Source organism: Miscanthus floridulus, chromosome 3 (assembly GCF_019320115.1).
Source record: "Miscanthus floridulus cultivar M001 chromosome 3, ASM1932011v1, whole genome shotgun sequence".
Lineage (NCBI taxonomy): Eukaryota > Viridiplantae > Streptophyta > Magnoliopsida > Poales > Poaceae > Miscanthus > Miscanthus floridulus.
Genome location: NC_089582.1, coordinates 62,558,134 through 62,566,788, shown reverse-complemented (window position 1 = coordinate 62,566,788; position 8,655 = coordinate 62,558,134). Strand labels below are relative to the sequence as shown.

At 41.9% G+C, this 8,655-nt stretch overlaps 1 pseudogene; it reads right to left on the bottom strand.

Annotated features, from left to right (window-relative positions):
• Positions 1 to 246: 246 nt before the first annotated feature.
• LOC136545864 (chlorophyllase-2-like) lies at positions 247 to 5,586 on the bottom strand (annotated as a pseudogene).
• Between the last annotated feature and the right edge of the window lie 3,069 nt (positions 5,587 to 8,655).

The window sequence follows — 8,655 nt, the reverse complement described above, 5'->3', positions numbered from 1 at the left end:
CCTTAACTCTTCCCTTTATAAATTATAATGTAGTTCTCTGCTTTTCAAAAAAAAAACATGAACGTGACAAATAATAAATCACATATGAAATTCTCTCCATTTTTTACTCACTTCTTCATCATTATTTGGACTCTGGAAAGCCCATTGAACAACAAGCAGCTAGGATTTCTTTTATGAAAACAAATGAAAAGGCAAGCAGCTAACTGCTGGCTCCTTATTAACTTCAGGATTTATGATCCATTCTGCTCATGCCAAACGGTGCTCAACAGGGTCCAGCGTGGTTGGTGCGAGCCCAGGATCTTTCAGTATGACACTAAGATCTCCATCTTCTCCACTGAGCACGGCATTCAAGAATGCAACCATGATCCCTGCAACGCTCCTCCTCATCATGTCCTTGCAGTTTTTCCCGTCCTTGCACATGCAGGTCATGAACTTGGGAGCATCATCGTCTAGCATGTCCAGATGCCCATAGTCCTTGGTGACAAAGTAGTAGCAAGGTGGCTTGCACTCGTGGTAGAACTCCTTGTGGTTCACATCTTTGGGGGCACAAGGGAGGGAACAGTATGTTCCTCTTCTCCTCTCCCGGCCCGGTGCCGATGACCAGTACCGGCATCGCTATGTCCGAAAGAGGAGGGCTCATAGGTGAGGATCTTGGGTGATATTTGCAGAAACTTGCCTTGGCCAGCAACAGGGTCGAGACCGATGAGGGCAGAGAACTTGAGGTTGGTCTTGCCATGCCCCAGGGCTAGAGAGAATGCCGTGTGGCCACCTCGGCTGTGGCCGGCCAAAGCGAGCTTGGAAAGGTTGGGCTCGACGCCTTTGGGCAGGACGGATGGTAGTCCCTTGGTGAGCCAATCTGTCACTTGGGCTGCTGTGGCTGTGTCCTCAGTGTCACCTTTGGCCATGCCGAGGATGCTGATATGGAACTGCCAATAGAATTACAGAATTATTAGATGATCATGTCAGAAGCCAACAGACATGGGATCAACTAATTAGAGTCAGGCAGTATATTAACCTGTCGGTGCCACCATGATGAAGCCAAAAGAGGCAATGTGTTTGAGAACTTGTTCGTAGAAATGGTTCTGGAGGCAGAAGCCATGCAGGAGCATGGCGACTGGGTATGTTCCTGAATCCTTGGGCAAGACCGACACTACCTTAGATCAGGACAATACTGCCGATTTAAAACATCTCATCACTGTCGGATTTTAAACCGGCACAACCATACCGGCAGTGACGATGGTTAGCTATTACTGTCGGTTCCTGCAAACCGGTAGTATTCTTTAACTTCACTGCCGGTCCTTTACACAATCTGGCAGAGTTCAGTTCCACCAACACTGTCGGTTTATGAGACCACCTGTCAGTGTAACCTCGAACATCACTGTTGGTTTGTGTTTTTAGCCAGCAGTGTTGTCGTAACCAGCACTGTCAGTTTGTGACAAGACCCGACACTGATGGATAAGCCAACGCTGCCATTTTGTGGCTCAAGCCGGCAGTGTCATCTCGGCCATCACTGCTGGTTTGTTGCTAACCGGCGGTGATGGTTACGACAACACTGCCGGTTTGTGACAAGACCCGGCAGTGATGGCTAAGACAACGCTGCCGGTTTATGGCTCAAGCCGGCAGTGCCATCTTGGCCATCACTGCAGGTTTGTTGCTAACCGGCAGTGATGGCCCGTTCGTATTTTATTGTTTTATAATTTATTTTAATTTATATTTTTCATGGAATCGGGTTTCGCTTTATATACGCTACGTATACGACAGGTCCATCAATATTAAACATTACAAATGTTACGGTTACAGTTCAAATGTTCTTATCAAGATCTCGATCTCCTCAAAATAAAAAAAAAATATTCGATAAGATGAAGCATGCTTCTCGGATTTCTTACAATAATCTAGCGAGCCGCTCTGGGCCAAACTGGTCCTTGAACTTCATGGATTATGCAATAAAAATACTCCATCTTTTTTTCAATACCTCGGCTAAGATGAATTTTGCCAGCTCCAATTGCAGTGCGATGATCTCCATGTCTAACAGCCTTTCATGGTTATATTTCTTGCGCTGTCATTGAAAAAAGATGATATCTAAAGAGAAATCAGTAAATCATTTTGTTGAATTATTAACAGATATAAATAAAATAAGGATTATACACACCAACTTATCTGCTTTCTTCCAATTTTCCGTCGATGTAGCGAAGCATTGCCCACGTTACATAAAACCCGCATTCATTGTTTTCCCGCCGGCTGTTTTAGGTACTTCCTCTCCATTTCGAGAACCTTGAATGAGACCTGCGTTCCACCAATATGTCTTCTTTGGACACCGTGCAATATTAAAAAAGAGAAACATTAGAAAACGATATGTCCATGACGCAACCGAAAGTTCGAACTAGCCATTCTCTAGCTCCATGGGATGCAGCTCCTTCCTGATTCCCAAGTGTTGCATGTCCAGACGTGTGGCTACTGAATCCTTCGATGCCCCCCCCCCGTTGTCCATCTAGGTGTTAAGCATGTTAGCGCACACGTTTTTAGTGATGTGCATGGGATCAAGACAGTAGCGTACACTAAGAAATGGCCAGTAAGGTAGTTTTCAGAAAATCGATTTTTTCTTCCAAATGCTCCCATCAGGTGCTGCTACTGATTGTCCCCCTTCCCAAGGACAACCTTCAGTTTGTTGAGTTCTCGAAGTATTGCATGCCCGTCTCGATATTTTGGAGCTAAGAATTTCCCAATAGTACTGTTGAAATATTTTCTATTCCTACGGTAAGGGTGATCCTTAGGTAGGAACCTATGGTGTCACATATAAACTATCTTTGAGTTATTTGGCAGATTTACTGTATCGGTGTCATCCAAGCACTCGACACATCCAGTATAGCCTTTTGTCTTCTCTCCAGACAACAAACCTCAACCTGATAGGTCGATGATTGTAGCGATAAGTACTCCCTTGATCGTGACATGTTCCTTTTTGTACTCGTCCCAAACATTCCAGCACACATTTTTCAAACATCTCCACTAGTTCATCGATCACTAGTTCTAGAAACACATCGATGTCATTCCCAGGTTGTCTTGGCCCTTGGATCAGTAGTGGCATCTGGATGTACGACCGCTTCATACAGACCCAAGGTGGAAGGTTGTACGTATAGAGCGTCACTGGCCAGGTGCTATGATTGCTTTTAATCTGGTCGAAAGGATTTATCCCATCTGTGCTCAAAGCAAACCAAAGGTGCCTTACCTCTCCACCAATGTCCTTATAGAACATAGTATTGACAGTCCTCCAGTCATACACATCGGCGAGGGGCTCATCATTGTATCTTTCTTACGCTCTTCGCCATGCCAAGCGTAACAGCTTGGCTGACTTTGCACATGCAAACAACCTATGCAACCAGAGAGCTATAGAGAAATACCAAACGACCTTTATAGGACCTCCTCTGGTCTTGGTACCCTCATTTGACGGCCCTTCCTTGTACCATGGAGCTTTACACTTGGGGCACTTGTTCAAGTCTTTGTATTTTTCTCCACGGTACAATATGCAACCATTGGAATACGCGTGTATTTTTTCAACCTCGAGGCCGATGGGGCAAATTATTTGCTTGGCCAAATATGTCTTTTCTGGTAACTCGTTTTTCTAGGAGCATTTTCCTTATTATACCTAACAACTGATCGAAGCCTTTATCGCTCAATCCGTTTGTCGATTTGAACTCTAACAGCATGATGTTGGCTTCCAGTTTGCTCATTGGACAATTCTTATACAATGGTGTTTTGCCATCTTGTCTCATTTTCTCTAGCTTTCTCAGCTGTCTTTCACTAAGACATCCGGCCTTTACATTACGTAGCAACTGAGAAATGCCATCGTTATTATCCTCGGTGTTGTCAGCTAGCATGTTCCTAAACACATTATTAATTGTGGCCATATGTTTCGTGTTGACACCAGGTTCCTCGTTAGCATAGTGGATGGCTACGTCAGACATGTCCACATCGTCATCGTTTTCCTGCGGAATACTCACACCAACCTCGCCATGCATAGTCTATATCGTATAGTTTAGCCTGAACCCCCTGGTAATCAAGTGCGATCGTATAGACTCAATTTGACGAAAGTTCCTTTGATTCTTGCAATCTTTGCATGGATAGAAGACAGGGTTCTCATTCCCAGCATGGGCTTTAGCATAGGTGATCAACTGGCTGACGTCACCACCGCTTGTCTGTTCGGGACAGATGCATCCACTCTCGATCCATCTCTGCACAAAAAATATTGAGACAGTAATTACAAAGAATTAATAAGAAATCGAGCTTCATGAACAACAATTGTAGCTCGAAAGTACCATTTCCGAAAAACATTATTGTACACTAATTATTGGAAAATTGAAATTGGTAGCCCCGGCCCTGTAAATTGAAAATCATAGTAAAAAAAACAATTATTGCACAATAATAAAGAGCAACTATTCTACTCCATGACACATAAAAATGTAGAAACTTATTTTTAAAAAGACTAAAATTGGAGACATGATCATGAACAACAATGTAGCTCCAAACAATGCCCATATAAATTAAAAAACGCAGCCCCATAAAAAAATTATTGCACAATAATATAGAACAATTATTCTACTCCATGCCACATAAAAATAGAGACACTAATTTTAAAAATAAGTCTAAAATTGGAGACATGATTATGAACAACAATGTAGCTCCAAACAATGCGTTGTTATATGACACATAGATTAATTTTCTCAACAAATTATAAAAGAATCTACTCTACTTCTAAGAACTAATTATAGCATCATATACTAACAATGATGATCTTCACCACCATGGAATAATTAGCTAAGAATTTAAATATGTTCGTAGACACCAACCTTTTGGACGATGGATTTACCATAATTTAAGCCTTGCATAAATGTCCAATTAGAAAAGTGCTCTCTAGAATAGAAAAAGAACTAGAATGGGAATCAAGCAATGTAGCCATCAAAATGAAGCTAATTAAGCAACAAAATCAAAGGAGTGGATGTTTGTTACTAACCTTAAATCAAAAAGATCAAGCCATTCTTCAAAATTCAAGCGCTAGCTTCATGGTGAAGAGCAGCCGTAACCATGGAAGGAAAGGTCCAAACGTACACCTCTGTTCTCGGAATGCAAGAGAGGAGGAAGAAGAGGACGGCTGCAGCTTTTTTGTGCTGTAGGCTTATCACCGTCGATTCATGAATATAACCGACAGTGATAGAGCCCAATCACTGTCGGCTCTTGACTTGAACCGGCAGTGATATGTGGCCATCAAAGCCACTGCCAGTTAGAAACACAAACCGGCAGTGATAGTTGTCATCACTGCCGGTTCGGTCATATCCCGAAATCAAATTTTGGTTTTCAGAGCAAAGAACCAGCAGTGATGGGTCAACACTGTCGGTTCTCCTAATTCCGATAGTGATGAGGCGACAGTGAAGTGCTATTCCGTAGTAGTGCGGGATCGGTGGTGTAGGATCTGTGTTGTGATCCACTGAAATCAGCTCGACGGCATGCTTCCCTGGCTGGAACACTGAGGTGACTGTAGTCTGTAGTCTCAAGAACCTCGGTGCTGGGGTTCATGGTCTCTACTGGTGCTGCCATCTCTCACTCTCGTGTACTGGAGTAATCTTTTGATGAGTTGCGATGGGAAGGCACAGTCATGGTGGCAAATTTGTAGACCCGATCGACCAGGGGGTGGAGGTTGGGACGAGTTATTGCATGTATAGTTTGGTAAAGGGAAAAACCCAGTGCTAGTCTTCAGCTCGCGATGTTACTCTTCGTTGCGAAGCACGTGGAGGAAAAGAGATGCAAGTTTGCATAATTGCATAATATTGAATTGAATGTGATGCAACCATCCATCCACCCACATGCTTGACGCCGTGTTTAGTTTCAGGAATTTGGGATTTTGGGTTACCGTAGCATTTTCATTTTTATTTGGTAATTAGTGTTTAAATATGGACTAATTAGGCTCAAAACGTTCGTCTCTCAATTTTCCACCAAACTGTGCAATTAGTTTTTTTTCGTCTACATTTAATGCTCCATGCACGGGTCGCAAACATTCGATGTGATGACTACTGTAGCATTTTTTAGGATTTTGGATTGGAACTAAACAAGGGCTGAACAAGATTGGTTATATTATCACCCTGCATTTATGCTCTCCACAACTGTTTGCTAACAAACACTGCTCTTCTTTCATTTCGTTGTCCCCTCGTACGTTCATGCAGACTACTGGTCCAAACGAGCTTTGCCGATCCAGCCCAGCTTTTATTTCTGCAAACGTTTCTCATGTGCATTTTGTTTTGTTACAGGTTTCACACCATGTGTACTGTGGGTGTTTCTAGAATCAGGAGAAGATCACCTGCAAAGAAATTTGGGCCTTTGCTTTGATTGATCATTGATGTAGGCAAGTGACCACGGGGAAATTGTGCTACCAGATTTACCTCTGTGAAAGAGGAAAAGAACCAGTAATAATAGTAACAATCCAAGGCACGATCGCGACAAAAAAAGCTCACTCTTGCTTCTTGTACATGAAAATCTGACATTCAAAAACATAATCAAGAATTTTCACAAATTCTTCAACAGAGCTGATATTCCTTGGGTGCATCTCATTTGGGAAAAATATTATGGAAATGGCAAGCTACCGGATCAGGTCAAGAAAGGTTTCTTTAGGTGGAGAGATGTTCTGAAACTATCACTACTACAGAACTAGTTTGTAGCAACGACACCTTTTTTTTTGTAGGGGCGGCTCACTCTGCAGCCGCTCCTACAGTGCCCTCATCGGGGTCCCATGAGCCCAGCCGCCTTTACAAATGGCATTGTAGGGACGGCTGGTGATACGAGCCGCTCGTACAAATGGGTCAATTTATTGGGGCGGCTCACTCATCAGCCGCCCCTACTATACGATTTGTAGGGACGGCTATTACTAGCCGCCCCTAATGTTTTGATTCGTAGGAGCGGCTCAATCACTAGTCGTCCCTACAAATGTCCCATGTATAAATAGTTGCAACCCCTTCTTCCTCATCGGGTCACTCACTCCAACTCGTGAAAAAAGGTAGGGAGACCTTCAGTACCTCCAAAAATTGCTCTACTAAGGTGGAGGTTTTGGTCTCATTTTCTTTGGTGGAGAGGTTGTAGAAGGTAAGAAAATGCTATTCCAAATATTTTTTTTCAAGTTTTAATGGTTGATTAGTGAGTAATTAGAGTTTTGCTTTTCTCTCTCTTCTATGGTTCTTGAGCCATGTATGATGTAAATTAGACCCTAGTTTTGAAGGTACTAAGATAAATTAGTTATAGGAATAAGATTACACCCTTTATTAGTCGATCTTTCTTTGATTTTAGTGGACTATTAGTAAAGTTTTATGGATGTGTCATGTACATCTAGATCCAGATCTAGATCTAGATCTAGGGTTTCATTTTTTAATTTTGTAAATTTTTGTTTATCGAAATGGGACTAAGTTTGCATGAAGGTTAGTGGGTAAAATATTAATTGTTGCTATTTGTTGTCTTTTAAAATTGTTTATTGTAATCAAGAAATGTATATTTTTAATTAGTTATGGATAAATAGGTCATTAATTAATTATTCTACAGCATGGTGTTTGATATGCATCGTATCATTATATTTGCTAATAGGAACCATAATAATTATTTATTTCAATGAGTTATTAATTTGATTCATGTATATACATTTATATATATCCGAATAATTAGTCTTTTAATGTATTTACTTTGATTGTTGTTGTAAAAGATGGAGTACATGAAGCCTTGGATGTATGGTTCATTAAGGTGGAAGCCAGGTTTCCATGAGGAGGTGGATAAATTTATTGAAGCCACAAAGAACCATGCAATGACGTTGACACAGAATAAGGATTCAATTATTTGTCTGTGTCACAATTGCAAGAACCATATAGCGTGGAGAGATGTGGATATCGTCATATCACATTTGATTATATGAGGATTTGTTGAGGACTATATAGTGTGGATTCATCATGGTGAAACGGTTGTTGTTAACGACGACAATGATCCAGAAGACGATGACGAAACTCTAGAACCCTGTCCCAATATTCAGCAGAGCTTGATGTATGAATGGATTCTGAGTTTGGCAATGAACAAGGTGGTGATGCTGGTGGTTGAGATAGTAACAACGATGGTGGTGCCAATAATGATGGCGGAGCACGTGTCGGGGATGCAGATGATTTTGATGATTTGGAGGAAATAATTCGGGCCATTGGACCAAAGATTTTACTAAAGAGCCCGAAAGGTCTAGAAAATTTAGAAAGAGTAAAAAAGCATCGAATGAGACTATGTATGGTGTTGAAAAGGATTGTTCGACACACTGGACATTGCTACGTTTTATGCTTGAGCTACTCATCCTGAAGGCTAAGTATGGCTGGTCAGACAGTGCTACGTTTATGCTTGGGCTACTCATCCTGAAGGCTAAGTCATGGTTGCTGCCACAGCCAAACTTAGTTTCTGCCAACACATACCAAGCGAAGAAGGTTATAAGTTCATTGACAATGGGGGTTGAAAAAAATCCATGAATGCCCCAACCACTGTATCCTTTTTCATGGTGACATGTTCAAGTCACTAGATAAATGTCCTAGGTGTGGGGCCAGTCGGTATAAGAACAACGACCTTTACGATGGGGATGAAGCCTCCACGGGAGAACAAGAG